At 41.3% G+C, this 16,051-nt stretch overlaps 1 long non-coding RNA gene across 1 annotated transcript in view; it reads right to left on the bottom strand.

Moving 5' to 3' along the window:
• Positions 1-16,051, bottom strand: part of LOC137326936 (uncharacterized) — a 164,079-nt gene that overhangs the window by 47,945 nt on the left and 100,083 nt on the right. The window contains exon 2 of the long non-coding RNA XR_010964303.1: positions 1,589-1,666. This is a non-coding gene — a long non-coding RNA (uncharacterized lncRNA). The remainder of the gene's footprint in view (positions 1-1,588; positions 1,667-16,051) is intronic.

The following is a 16,051-nucleotide window of genomic DNA, read 5'->3' as shown; positions in this document are numbered from 1 at the left end:
AGGGGTCTCTCCCTTGATGTGTGCACATATAGTCATCTCTCTCCCCCTTCCCCAATGTCACCATCTCGTCAACAATGTCTTTCTCATTCTCTCACTCATCCCTCAATCTATGCCTCTCCTCTCAAGTCTCTCTCTTCCCTTCCCCGCACCCCCCTTCCAATTGCACCCTCTCTCTTTCTCCCCGATATCTCTCTGCCCATGGTGTCTCACTCTGGGGAAATCTATGAGGGCAGCAGGATGGCTGGAAAAGAACTTAAATGGCTAGTATAGCCAAAGATGTGGACAAGTCATGATAGCCTGTGGAACTGGGAAGAAGGAGGGCAATCCAACTGCACTGGACAACAGAGGAAAGGAGTTGAGGTGGATGGCGTGGTCTACTATATCAAAGGCCACAGAGAGGTCAAGGAGGGATAATGCATCTCATTCAGAATCACAATGTAATTTGTGACTTTCGTTAAGGCCTAATTTGGTGCTCTGGCAGGGGCGGAAACCTGATTGGAGCTATTCAAATATGGAGTTGCAGGAAAGATGGGAATGGATTTGGGAAGAGACAAGAGCTTGGGAGAGGAAAGGGAGGTTGGTGATGGGATGCTAGTTTGCAAGGATAGAGGGTTGAGGGTGGGATTTGATTAGGCGGGTGATGACAATGCGGGGACAGTACCCGAGGAGAGGAACCATTTACAACGTCAGCTAGAATGGGGGCCAGGAAGGAAAGTTGGGCAGTCAATAGTTTAGTGGGACTGAGATCAAAAGGAACAGGAGGTGGGTCTCATGGACACGATAGTTCAGAGAGGACATGAAGGGAGAGAAACTGAAGAAAGACACAGGTTCAGGTTTGGCTGAAAAAGCAACAGTCAGTTGGTATAATGAAGTACATTATATGTGAGTTGTTTCAGGACTAGATAATAAACAGATAACATGCTACATGCAACCATGTATTTATTAAAATTAGAGCTGCTCAGGACTTTTGAGAAATCTACAGTTGCAGAGCCATACAGTTGCAGAGCCATACGTAACATTATTGTGTCCTAATCCGAATGATTCTTGCTTAAAACTACCGAAAATTCAACCCATTGCCTAACTTTTTCTTCATCATCCCTAGCAATGATTTTATTTTATCAAATGTTTAGTTTATATATTTCTCCTGCATCAACAACTTGCATTTATATTGCACCTTTAACGTAGTAAAATGTCCGAAGGTGGATCACAGGAACAATTATCGAACAAAATTTGAAATCAAGCCACATAAGGAAATATTAGGACAGGTGACAAAAGTTAGGACAAAGAGGTAGGTTTTAAGGAGCGTCTTAAAGGAGGAGAAGGGTAGAGAGACAGAGTGGTCGAAGGAGGGAGTTCCAGAGCTTAGGGCCTAGGCAGCTGAATTGAAGGGCAATTGAAGGCAAATCAGGATAAAACATATGACTAAGATTTGAGTGCTAACTTAATCATAGGCTTCCTGGCCATTCTTACCAAACAAGAAATATGCTTAAACCTGTCCCTCCTAAGCAATACAATGCTGCTTGATCATTTCAACTTAACTGAGCAAGTTTTTTTTAACAAACTTTTTAACAAAAAAAAACATACTTACTGTACAGAGTATCTTCCAGCAATGCTATGTTCTCCTTAATGCTATTCCACCTTAAACTCAACTCTGACTTCAGATAATCTGTAAGATAATTGTGAATTGTCTTAAAATATATTTAACAGTCTCTATTGTATACTACATTATGTGTGCATTGCACATGGTTTGATTTTTAGTAATGAGAGTTTGGAGTAAAAGTATATCAAGATCTGATTAAAATGAATAAAGTTACAGCAGAGCTAGGGTCATGAGCCTCGATGCCTGCTTTTAATGATTAGGTGCAGTGATTTAAAAATATATTTCTTCATTGTCACTTGGTCAAAATACTGGAACTCAATACCTAACAGCAGTGTGGGAGCATCTTCACCATACCAACTGTAGTGATTCAAGAAGAAGGCCCACCACAACCTTCTCAAGGGCAACTAGGTGATAGGCAATAAATGCCAGCCTTGTTAGTGACGCCCACATCCCGAGAATGAATAAAAACATAACAGTTGATCATTATCTTGAAGCTGCCTAGGTAACTTTGCAATTGAATTGATCAGGGTTGTCATTTACTACAATGGACTTTCTATTTTAATTCATATGATCGGGCAGGCCAAGATGCATGGTGTTACGAATACCATGGAAAAGAATTAACTTGCTCTTTATCTGAGGACTGACCTGAATCTAATTAAGTAATCATTCTTAATGCAGCCCATTAATGATGTACTGGATAATGGTATGCTGGCCGCATCATATTGCAAATGCTGAAAGAAGACAAGTAATACTCCACTCCTAAAGTAGTGGAAGAAAGGAAACAATATAACTTAGTATCATAACTGATTAATTAAAATAGTTTGAAGAATTTGTGTTTCATAGCATCTCATCACGACGTCCCAAAGCACTTCGCAGCCAATGAAGTACTTACTTTTCTGCATTATCTTAGGTACAGAAGCCACAAAAAAAAGTCAAAAATCAGAACTTAAAAACAAGTTTGTACACATACATATTTAGATGGCTTTGGAATCTACCCTGTACTATTAACAGGGCCAGCTTTCTGAGGTAATAATTGCACCATAATGGCTCCTATTATGAAGTATAGTTATAATAAATGTTTCTTCCAATGAAACCGGAATTAGCCAGCCCTGTGTAAACACACACAAAACAAAAATTATATGCAGTGCAGCCTACATTATCCACACTCCAATTATCCAACTTCCCAATTATCTGCCAGAATTTTCTTGGGAGACAGTACCACGAGACATAAAAACATGTTTATTTTTATATTTTATGGTTTCTTGGTGAACAAAACTACATTTCTTTTCTTATTTGTATTGCACTCAACCTTGTTCCTGTACCTAAAGTATTGCTGTACCATACATGCAAGAGCAATTCGAGGACTCTCGGTTATTGTCAATTTCAATTAAACATTGGGCAACCCTACCCTTAGTGAATAAGAAGCCATATATTAGATTAAGTTGTATGTTTATCTTGGAAAAGATGGTATCTTATTACAAACTCAGTCACCACTTTGGTTTTCAGTTAGAGTCAGTCACTTAAGCACTGGAGAACTGTACACGCTATGTTATAAATTCAGTATTATCCAATAGAAATCGCTGACTGGACACAGGTGTGACTCTGGTGACACTGTTTTAGCCACATGCACTAACGAGTAGAAAAAGCCTTACACACAGTACAGGTAAAAGTACTTCACGTGTATATTTACTTAACAAATATCTACCACCATTCAGGGTGTAACTTTGCAGTCTTACTCTTTCACCAAAGTTTGGAATTGTGGCATGAATTTATCAGACACAGCACATCTTAATGCAGCTTCTAGGTTTTTGTCCAACAATTGTCAGAAGTACTTCGACTTCAGTTATTCCTGAGAAAGTTGACTCTCACAACGAAACGCAACAGACACGCCCCAGAACACGGTTGGATGCTGCATGCCCGTTGCCATGACAAGCCCTGTTGGATTTTTTTAAAAATTCGTTCATGGGATGTGGGCGTCGCTGGCAAGGCCAGCATTTATTGCCCATCCCTAATTGCCCTTGAGAAGGTGGTGGTGAGCCGCCTTCTTGAACCGCTGAAGTCCATGTGGTGAAGGTTCTCCCACAGTGCTGTTAGGAAGGGAGTTCCAGGATTTTGACCCAGCGACGATGAAGGAACGGCGATATATTTCCAAGTCGGGATGGTGTGTGACTTGGAGGGAAACACGCAGGTGGTGTTGTTCCCATGTGCCTGCTGCTCTTGTCCTTCTAGGTGGTAGAGGTTGTGGGTTTGGGAGGTGCTGTCAAAGAAGCCTTGGCGAGTTACTGCAGTGCATCCTGTGGATGGTACACACTGCAGCCACAGTGCGCTGGTGGTGAAGGGAGTGAATGTTTAGGGTGGATGGGGTGCCAATCAAGCGGGCTGCTTTGTCCTGGATGGTGTCGAGCTTCTTAAGTGTTGTTGGAGCTGCACTCATCCAGGCAAGTGGAGAGTATTCCATCACACTCCTGACTTGTGCCTTGTAGATGGTGGAAAGGCTTTGGGGAGTCATGAGGTGAGTCACTCGCCGCAGAATATTAAGCCTCTGACCTGCTCTTGTAGCCACTGTATTTATATGGCTGGTCCAGTTAAGTTTCTGGTCAATGGTGAACCCCAGGATGTTGATGGTGGGGGATTCGGCAATGGTAATGCCATTGAATGTCATGGGGAGGTGGTTAGACTGTTTCTTGTTGGAGATGGTCATTGCCTGGCACTTGTCTGACGTGAAAGTTACTTGCCACATATCAGCACAAGTCTGGATGTTGTCCAGGTCGTGCTGCACACGGGCTCAGACTGCTTCATTATCTGAGGGGTTGCGAATGGAACTGAACACTGTGCTATCATCAGCGCACATCTCCATTTCTGACCTTATGATGGAGGAAAGGTCCTTGATGAAGCAGCTGAAGATGGTTGGGCCCAGGACACTGCCCTGAGGAACTCCTGCAGCAATGTCCTGGGGCTGAGGTGATTGGCCTCCAACAACCATTATCATCTTCCTTTGTGCTAGGTATGACTCCAGCCACTGGAGAATTTTCCCCGATTCCCAATTACTTCAATTTTACTAGAGCTCCTTGGTGCCACACTCTGTCAAATGCTGCCTTGATGTCACGGGCAGTCACTCTCACCTCACCTCTGGAATTCAGCTCTTTTGTCCATGTTTGGAACAAGGCTGTAATGAGGTCTGGAGCTGAGTGGTCCTGGTGGAACCCAAACTGAGTATCGGTGAGTAAGTGCCGCTTGATAGCACTGTCGACGACACCTTCCATCATTTTGCTGATGATTGAGAGTAGACTGATGGGGCGGTAATTGGCCGGAATGGACTTGTCCTGCTTTATTTTTGTGGCCAGGACATACCTGAGCAATTTTCCACATTGTCGGGTAGATGCCAGTGTTGTATCTGTACTGGAACTGCTTGGCTAGAGGCACAGCTAGTTCTGGAGCGCAAGTCTTCAGCACTACAGCCGGGATGTTGTTGGGGCCCATAGCCTTTGCTGTATCCAGTGCACTCAGCCGTTTCTTGATATCACGTGGAGTGAATCGAATTGGCTGAGGACTAGCTTCTGTGATGGTGGGGATATCGGGAGGAGGCCGAGATGGATCATCCTTTCGGCATCTCTGGCTGAAGATGGTTGCAAACGCTTCAGCCTTGTCTTTTGCACTCACGTGCTGGGCTCTGCCATCATTGAGGATGAGAATGTTTACAGACCCTCCTTCTCCTGTTAGTTGTTTAATTGTCCACCATTCACGACTGGATGTGGCAGGACTGCAGAGCTTTGATCTGATCCATTGGTTGTGGAATCACTTAGCTCTGTCTATAGCATGTTGCTTCCGCTGTTTAGCATGCATGCAGTCCTGAGTTGTAGCTTCACCAGGTTGGCCACTCATTTTTAGGTACGCCTGGTGCTGCTCCTGACATGCTCTTCTACTCTCCTGATTGAACCAGGGTTGATCCGTTGGCTTGTTTGTAATGGTAGAGTGAGGGAATATGCCGGGCCATGAGGTTACAGATTGTGCTGGAATACAATTCTGCTGCTGCTGATGGCCCACAGCACCTCATGGATGCCCAGTTTTGAGCTGCTAGATCTATTCTGAATCTATCCCATTTAGAATGGTGGTAGTGCCACACAACACGGTTGGGCATGTTTTCTTCTGCTGCCCTGGAGTTGTTATTCTCAATGGTCGAGTTGACCGTGGTGACAGTACCCCTCTCCATCCAATGTAGCTGGTGTTTCCATGGTGCTGAAGTCTGGCGTTTTCACCCACGTTACACACAATTTTAGCAGATAACCAATCACCAGAAACCAAGGAAGTAGAGCGCACACAACAATCAAAAAACACTTGTGCAAACTGCATTTCGTCTTATCATTTTATCAACACACAAACAAAAAGGTTAAAGTACACATGCATATGTTGTGCGAATATGAAATTGAGATCACATGCCCAATGACAGTGTCTATTACTCATTTTTGATCAACTAATGAAAAATGAAATTAACCGCATGAGGCTAGTGACTGATGTATTGGAAACACTGTAATGATGTATATGACTAAGTTGGTCAGGTGTAAAGATCTTGCATATTAGGAAATACTCCAAGTGCTCAAATTATTGTATTTTAACTGTAGTTTATTGTCCATAATTTTACTTACATATCAAAGTGAATTTGATTTTTTAACATTGTGGCTCCACTTGTGATTACAGGTTGAGATGCTGGTTAGAGGCAGAGAACATCAAAAGCACTCACCCTGAACCCATCCCAAGTGCCTCATAGCGGCTGGTTCAAAAAAAGTGTTGGCCAACACCTCAGCTGTATGTCCAACCTCTTGGTCAGCAAACGTGCAAGATGTAGAAAGTAAACTAATTTAAAATAATGCATTATGAAAAAAAAACAAGTTGACTTCTAGTGAGTCCAAGACTGAAGGCAAAATGCCAGCATGATACAAATAATAGGTGGTTGGCACTGAAACACATAAAATCTCAAATATGGTGATACACCATGGTGAAAATAGTGGCAGCATTATGTTTTAAAGCTGTCATATTTTCTACAAGTATTCACATTATATTGTAACTAATAAACTATCGTATTTTCACCATTTGGATACTGAAAATATGGAGATATGGTAGTATAATGGTTATGGTGCAAGTTTAAATCCTACTATGTCAAGTTGTGAAATTGAATTCAATATACTTGCTGGATTGTTGTAAAAACCCAACTGGTTCACCAACATCCTCCAGAAAAGGGAGTCTGCTGCCATTAAACAATCTGGCCTACACGTGACTCCAGTTCCACACTAGACTCAATGTCCTGCAAAGTGTCTTTTAGCAAGTCATTCAGTTGTACACAATCGCTAAAAAGTTCATTAAAATTTGATTGCCTATCAACAATGACCCGGGCATCACACAAGGACAAGACTTAGACAATCTCAGCCCAGTCGACCCTGCAAAGTTCACACTAATACCTGGGAACTGGTGCCCAAGTTGGGAGAGCAACAGGCTGACATAGTCATACTCACAGAATCATAATCATCAGCCAACATAAAAACATAAGAAATGGGAGCAGGAGTAGGCCAAACGGCCCCTCAAGCCTGTTGCGCCATTCAATAAGATCATAGCTGATCTTCGACCTCAACTCCACTTTGCTGCCCAATCTCCGTATACCTTGAGTCCCTTGGAGTCAAAAAATCTATTGATCTCAGTCTTGAATATACTCAACATTGAAGCATCCACAGCCCTCTGGGGTAGAGAATTCCAAACATTCACAACCCAATTACCACCAACCTTGGGCATGTTCACTGACATCAAGTTAGACAAGAGCAAGGAAACATCCTGCTGATCATCACATTAAACCCCCCCCCCCACACCACCACCACCACTCCCGCCAATTAACAAATCAGTACTTTCTATGTTAAATACCACTTGGAGGAAACACTGAATGATGGAAGTGCTCAGAACACACATTGAATGGAGGAATTCAAGACTGGCTCAGTAGAACTACTACGAACCGAACTGGCAGCATCCTAATGGACATTGCTACCAGACCGGTGAGGGAACCAACAACAAGGGAATAGGAGTAATCTACTTGACCTTGGCGTCATTAAATTACCTACTTCAGACACATCAATCCACAACAACATTAACAGGAGTGACCACCACGCAGTCCTTGTGAAGATAACGGTAGGTCTCCACGGTGAAGACATCCTCCATTGTGTAGTGTGGCACTTACCACTGCGTTAAGTGAAACAAACGTAGAACAGATCTAGCAGCCAAAAAACGAGTATCCCTGGGGCACAAAGAATTACATAGCACCACAATCTGTAACCTCTGGGAATGAGACATCACTCACTCCTCTTTCACCATTAAGCTGAGAGACCAACCCTAGTTCAATGGGGACTGTAGGAGGACATGCCAGGGGCAGCACATTAACATGAGTTGCCAACAATACTGCAGCATATTGATCGGAAAAGAGATACAGGAAACCATCAGGAGCTGTAGTAAAATAAAAGGCAAATAAGGCACTAGTTACAATAGCAAAAGGACACAGCACAGATCTAAAAAGAGGGTTTTTTTTTGCTGTGTAAGACATTGGTCAGATCCCATCTGCCATACTGTGCACAATTCAGGCCATCCAATCATAGGAAGAATATTACCACTGAAAACACAGAGGCCACAAAACAGATAATTCAGGGAATCAGGAACTTAAAATAAAAATGAAGAATGTTGGAAATGCACAGATGATCAGTCAGCATCTGTAAAGTGGAAAGTTAGGTTAAGATTTCTAATGTAGAATCTTCTGACAAAGAGTCTACACCTGAAACATTGTGGTCCAGATTTTGCTGGAGCAGGGGCATCTTGCAGCGTACCCCATTAGTTAGACTTTTCCCTTCAACCTTCAGCTCGAGAATTTTTTGCCCTGCAATTTGCTGGAGGTGCGCGTGGATAACGAGGATATCCGCGAGGACAATGGGGCATCTGAGACCTTGGTGAACAACAGAACCAAAAAGTCTATTTCCTTAACCAATGAGATTTATGGATTGAGAAACACAGAGGAATGACGGCGAAGAAAATAGGGTGAATTAGAGTTAAATCAGGTAAAGAGAAATAGAGAGAGAGAGAAAAAGAGGCAGAAAGGAAAAGTAAGAAAAAAAAAAAAAAATTTTGAAAATCTCTAACAACAGTTTACTACCTGTAGGAATGGGAGAGTTTAAATTGTTCCCTTTCTGGGCTGGAGAGGTTGATTGGTATTGCAGGAACATAAATCTAGTCATTAAAAAGGTACTTACCCTGTTAATTTCCAGCCCTAACTTTCTGCATCTCGTTTAATTGGCAATTGATGTGCAAATGCAGAAATTTCATGAAACTCACAGGGAGGTTGAAGGCAAGTTGCTGTTTTCGCAAGGCTGATGGCGGAGCGGCACAAGTCATCCAACATGTGGAGATCCGCAATTCATGTGGTATCTCTTCCTCGCCACAAGTTGCAGGATGATTTACGCATTATTAATGGCATGTGCATTAAACGCGCTGTTATTTTGGCAGCAAAATCTGGGCCATTATCTTTTCAGATGTGGATGGATCTGCTGTATATTTCACAGTATTTCCTTTTTAAAAATTCTGATTTCCAATATTTGCAGGTTTTTTTTTAAAAAGTGTCTTTCAGGAATTCCTATAATGAAGCAACATTAAGGAAGCCAGTCTTGTTTTCTTCAAAAGAGGAGACTACTAGGAGATCACAAGGTGATCTAACTGAAATTTTCTAAATTGTAGGAAGGCAATTGACAAAATTAAGAGAGATAAATTATCCATTCTGTCAGAGGATTCAAATACCAACAAAACTATTTAAAAATGAGCAAGTTGTGAGTGAAAAGTGAAGTCAGGTGGAACATTCTCATCCAATGGGCAGCAGATTTGTGGAATGAATAACCACGGAAGGCTATCAAGGCAAACAGTATAAATGAGCTCAAGCAATATCTAGATATATTTCTGGAGAAAAGAGGCATTTGAGCTATATAGTGAGCAAGTGGGTAGACTGCATGAGAAGGTGCGAAAATAGGGTCGATTTATGAAAAAAGATGGACTTGTTTGAGCCTGCTGGACTTTTCTTGTATCTAAAAATTCTTATGTTCTAATCATCAAGGTGTCAACCTTGGCTCGGTGTTAGCACACTCACATTTGACTCAGAAGATCAGGGCTTCAAGTCTCTCTCCAAGACTTGATGTGGAGATGCCGGTGATGGACTGGGGTGTACAAATGTAAGGAATCTTACAACACCAGGTTATAGTCCAACAGTTTTATTTGAAAATCACAAGCTTTCGGAGGCTTTCTCCTTCGTCAGGTGAGTGTTGGATTCCTTCAAAGTTACCGCATATATAGTCAGAGAACAATGCCTGGTGATTACAGATAATCTTTCCAACTGCCCATTATCAAGGCAATCAAAGGAATTGAATAGTGTTCAGACAGAGAAACATTAGATACAAGACTACTGAATATACAAACGGCCAGAACCAAAGACAGAGAGGGAGAGAGAGAGAGAGAGAGAGAGAGAGAGAGACATCCGAAAGGAAGAGAAAGAGAGAGAATGACCTGTTGTATTAAAAACAGATAACTTTTTTTTCCGCTGGTGGGGTTACGTGTAGCGTGACATGAACCCATGATCCCGGTTGAGGCTGTCCTCATGGGTGCGGAATTTGGCTATCAATTTCTGCTCGACGATTTTGCGTTGTCGTGTGTCTCGAAGGCCGCCTTGGAGAACGCTTACCCGAAGATCGGTGGGTAAGCGTTCTCCAAGGCGACCTTCGAGACACACGACAACGCAAAATCGTCGAGCAGAAATTGATAGCCAAATTCCGCACCCATGAGGACAGCCTCAACCGGGATCATGGGTTCATGTCACGCTACACGTAACCCCACCAGCAGAAAAAAAAGTTATCTGTTTTCAATACAACTGGTCATTCTCTCTCTTTCTCTTCCTTTCGGATGTTTTTCTCTCTCTCTGTCTGTCTTTGGTTCTGGCCATTTGTATATTCAGTAGTCTTGTATCTAATGTTTCTCTGTCTGAACACTATTCAATTCCTTTGATTGCCTTGATAACGGGCAGTTGGAAAGATTATCTGTAATCACCAGGCATTGTTCTCTGACTATATATGTGGTAACTTTGAAGGAATCCAACACTCACCTGATGAAGGAGAAAGCCTCTGAAAGCTTGTGATTTTCAAATAAAACTGTTGGACTATAACCTGGTGTTGTAAGATTCCATCCAAGACTTGAGCATATCACCTTTGCTGACACTCCAATGCAGTATTGAGGGAGTGCTGTACTGTTGGAGCTGTTGTCTTTTGGATGACATCTTAAACAAAGGTCCCAACTACCATCTTAAGTGGATGTAAAAGATCTCATGGTACTATTCATAGAAGAGCAGGGGAGATCGCCTGGTGTCTTGGCCAACATTTATCCCTCAAATCGATTTCACTAAAAGTTTAGTTGGTCATTTATTTCATTGTTGTAACATAGCGGAAACATAGCAGCCAATTTTCACACAGCAAGGTCCCACAAAAACAGTGATTGCTCTTCAAAATTGTATTCAATGGCTGTGAAGCAATTTGGGGCATCTTGAGGTTGTAAAAGACCCCATGTAAATGCAAATTCTTCTTTTCTTTTATTCATCTGCTCTTATTATGTCCCTTTATATTTGACTTGTCGGCCCTAAACTCTTCAGTAATTACAGCCTTGCTCTGCAATGTTCTCCACTGTTCCATGGTTGTCTTTCAACCCCTATTAATCTGCCAATTGGAAAGGAGATTTTTCCAAGCAAACTCCGGATTTTTTCCTTCCCTGCTTGTGATCAGTGTCTTTAACTCGCTCAATAATGTGTGGGTCCTAACCCCATTCCAGGACTCAAAGCACATAATCTAAGATGACATTGCAGTAGAGTATTGAGCTCTGCTGTCAGAGATGCTATTCTTCAGTGAGACACCAAGCCAAAGTCCAGTGTGCCAGTTTAGGTGGATGTTAAAGATTCAATGGCAATTCAAAGAGCAGGAAGATCTCTGAGTTTTCTGACCAGCATTCTTCTGTCAACGAATACCACCAAAAAAACATAATAACTAGTTATTTATCTCTGTCAGGTTTACCTACATAACAGACACTACAGTTCAAAGTGATTCACTGTATGCAAAACATTTTGAGACAACTCTTAACAATATAAAGGGCAAAATAAATGCAAATCATCATCTTCTACTACTAGGCATTTTTCTGCCTTGACATTCCACCTCTCCAAACTCTCTTAAAGCCCATCAAATTAGATGACTGTCTTGAAATTAAAGTTTTTATTACAAAGGCTCTAGGTCTATTTGGCACAAACTTAGCTGCTAAAGTAGTATGTTTACTGTATAAGCATATTTCTCTTGGATACAGTTTTTCAGCGCTTCCCTGTCCTTCACAAAAAGCCACCCTCATATTCTTTAGGATAACTTCCCCCCCCCACCACCCACTGTTTTTTCAACCCCTATTCAGGTTTGTCTATTTTGACAGTTATGACTGCACTTCTCAGCCAGTAATCCAGTACAACCTCAGCTTTTAATTTAGTTATTCAAAAAAGGTAGAACATGTCCTTCACTTAGGCAGTACTTTACGGTATTCCTTCTTAAAACGGGAAGTATTTTTGTTCAAAGTACGCCACGAAAGTCTAGCTGATACCAATTTCGTAACATGTATTTTTCACCAGTCAAACATCATCTTTCTGCCCAATAATCTGCTAATTCTGTTTTACTTCCTTTCAGAGTGGCTTCAATCATTCCAATGGTAGCCAGCACTTCACGTCAGCCCGCTTGGAGACAACCAACCCCCCAAAAAATCACTCGTGTTTAAGTAGTAGCTCAGGTAAAACGGGGGGGGGGGGGGGGGGGGGAAAGGACAGTCAATTAGAATTCCTACTTCCATTCTGCTGGAGAATGCAGATTTGTGGGAACTAGGGAAGGATAGGGTTATACTGATCTTCAATCATTATCTAGTTTGCTAATAACCAGTAATTACACAAATACATGAAGAATGACCAACTGGATGTGGTACGTGACAGATGCCACACCTGTAAATCTGTGTTCCGAATCACCACAATCTGTCAAGTAGTGGAGAGATTCTCTCTTTATAATCTTCTCATTCACTTTCTTGGCATCAGGATTCTCCTAATCCTTTTCCTCCACATGCACTATTACTGTTAGAGTCCACTCAAAAAGCAAGGTAGCCTGATTCACCACATGAGATTAATATTTGAGGTTTATCATTAGTCCTGTTTTTCTTAAGTGGTAAATTGCTCTCCTTCCACAGTATTCTCTGCAATGAGTAAATGAGTAATGGCACCCCATCCACCACCCTAAACATTCACTCCCTTCACCACCGGCGCACTGTGGCTGCAGTGTGCACCATCCACAGGATGCACTGCAGCAACTCGCCAAGGCTTCTTTGACAGCATCTCCCAAACCCGCGACCTCTACCACCTAGAAGGACAAGGGCAGCAGGCGCATGGGAACAACACCACCTGCACGTTCCCCTCCAAGTCACACACCATCCCGACTTGGAAATATATCGCCGTTCCTTCATTGTCGCTGGATCAAAATCCTGGAACTCCCTTCCTAACAGCACTGTGGGAGAACCGTCACCACACGGACTGCAGCGGTTCAAGAAGGCGGCTCACCACCACCTTCTCGAGGGCAATTAGGGATGGGCAATAAATGCCAGCCTTGCCAGCGACGCCCACATCCCGTGAACGAATAAAAAAAAAGTAAAGGCAAACCCAATCTTTCAGAATGTTGAGTGTTTTAATCATTGGGAAAAAGTAGACTACCAACAGAAATTCAACAAAACCTATTTATTCCCTGTGTTACCCTCAATAATTTAATATTCAAATTTGAATGTATGTATTTCTGCTTCACTTAAAGTAAACATCTTGTTTAAGACCCTAGCATGAGAGAGTAATGACTGATAAGGGAAAATGAAGTACTCGGCCGGGCCGGATATTCATTTCATAAAATCCTATAGAAGCATTGAAGTTTACAACACAGGGAGGTGGCTATTTGGTCCATTATACCTGTGCTGGCTCTTTGCTGGAGCATTCCAAAACTAATTCCACTGTCTTGTTCTCCCCACAGTCCTGCATCTTTCTCTGCTCATCTGTTTTTCCTTTAAAAGATACAATAATCTCTACCTCAACTATTCCCTGTGGCAAAGTATCACAGCCTCCAAAACTCTCTGCGTAAACAATTTTCTTCTAACTTCTTTCCTCACTCTCCAAACCAAAAAAAGTCGTTTCCTATTCAGTGTCAAAACCTTTCAGTATTTAAAAACCTCTTAAATCTTTTCATCTTTTTGGCTACAGTGAAATTAGTACCAGTAGCCCAAATCTACCTTTATCTAACTACACTCGCAATTTTGAGGAATTATGTAAATGAAGCTCTAAGCCTCTTTGTTCATCCACACACTTCACTATCTTTTCAAAGTGTATACACCTCTTCCTCGTTTTCCTTCCAAAATGCATTACCTCACATTTTTCCACATTAATTGCATCTGTAACCTGTCTGCCCATTCTGCTAACATGCTTATGTGCTCCTGAAGTCTTTACCAGCTGGGAAGGAGCAGGGAGAGGAAAGTTGTCATGGAAATATCTCAACACTGGTGGACTGGAGCACAGCAACATGGAAAGAAACAGTTGGTAGGAATGCGTTCCATTTGTCCAGCACTATGATATTACTACATCCCAGCTCCTACTGCTAATTTTAAGCTACAGTACTACATTAAAATGGTAATTACCCTTCCATCTTTAAATGGCTTCATTCCCATTTCTGGTTAGGTTTAAATGTCATCTTTAAATTTGGAGAGATTTCTAGCTGTCCCATCAGTCATTAGACCACAATCTCAATGTCAGTCCATAGCTAACTTTGTCATTCATGATCTGTGAACTAATATTTGATCAGTGAACTAATATTAATTTCTAAGTGCTAAAGGCTATTTACAAATGAAGGTTCAAGGTGGATATGTGTTTTACATAGTCTACAAAATAAACTACTCAAACTGACAAAAGACTGCCAATACCCTGAGCCAATAGGGAGTGCTGTTTTCAAACAGGGAGTGCGCTTTACAAAGCCATCCGCTTATTCAGATTACTGATCTGGGTGGACAAGCGGTATTTTTTTTTAAAAAAACAACCCTAACTCCTGTGGTGCTCAGAATCTTATCTCAGCTGGGAAAAGCTTTCTCTAAATGGGTGAAGTGAACAGTTAGAGGCACAATGACCTTGTGTGGCCCCTAAAAAAGGAAGATAAAAATAACCAGCTTAAAAAGCTACAGTATTACTGACTCATTGCAAAATGGGACCTTTTCTATGTACAACAAACTTTGTAAAGCTCCCTATTAATAAAAAAAACTCTACAGAAAGGTTTTATTGTACTTCGTGACCGCACTATTCATTTTTTAAATTTCAAACCTGGCCTTACGCTGATCACACAGTGCATTATAAAGATTTAGTTATTGAGGAAGTGACTTAGAAGGCTACATTATTGTTTGAAAGAACAAAATATTAACTTCTAAAATTAAATTTCAATTCCTACTAGTAAAAGGAAATTTAGTGTACCAACAAATTCTAGAATATTTCTGAAGATTACCCTTGTTTTTTAAACAAGCATCATAATTTGTATTAGAGTAAATATTGCTGCCATGTGGCAGTCAATAAAATCAAATGGCTCATTATTACTACTGCACAGGGTAAATTTGTCTGCTAAATCTGGCAATTGCAGATGACACGCCAGTATCGAGGTTGGGGGGGGAGGGGGGGACATACTACATTATTCGAGGTATAATCATCTGGATGAGATGTTAACTCGAAGCCCAATCTGCTCCCATGATAATATTCAAAGAAGAACAGAGTTTTGGCCAACATTTCTCTATACCACCGATAACATATTAATTAGTTATTTATCTCATTGCTACGCATAAAATGTGGTGGCCTATATAACGGAAATCATTGCACTCAAAAGCACGGCGACAAATATGGTGGTTTTTCTTTTCGTGTGGTTTACTTCATTGGTTTCAGTTCATTTCAAAATTAGGTTTTTACTATTTTACACTATTCCCACTTAGCGGCTTAAAATCTCATTTTATGATTTTTTTTCCCCATCATCTGCAACAAATGCCTTTCATAAGATTAGACTTCATCTTCAATACCATGCATAACTCTTTAAAAAGTATTTTTTTTTCATCTACAATTTCTAATATCCTATAAAATTATTATTGGCCTAACCACTGTTATAATCTGAGCTGCACATACTAATTCAGGTTCAAGTATGAGGTGACTTCTATCTCAGAACAAAATAGAGGTGAACGTCCGATTAAATTGTTGGCGCATGATGCAAGTTTGGCCATGACTTGAAAACATAATATCTGCCAATAACCGTCTAGCACTGTAAACAAGAATAT

The sequence above is a fragment of the Heptranchias perlo genome, chromosome 11 (genome assembly GCF_035084215.1).
Source record: "Heptranchias perlo isolate sHepPer1 chromosome 11, sHepPer1.hap1, whole genome shotgun sequence".
Taxonomy (NCBI): Eukaryota; Metazoa; Chordata; class Chondrichthyes; order Hexanchiformes; family Hexanchidae; genus Heptranchias; species Heptranchias perlo.
Note: the sequence above shows the minus strand (reverse complement) of the source record. Positions and strands in the feature narration are given on the sequence as shown.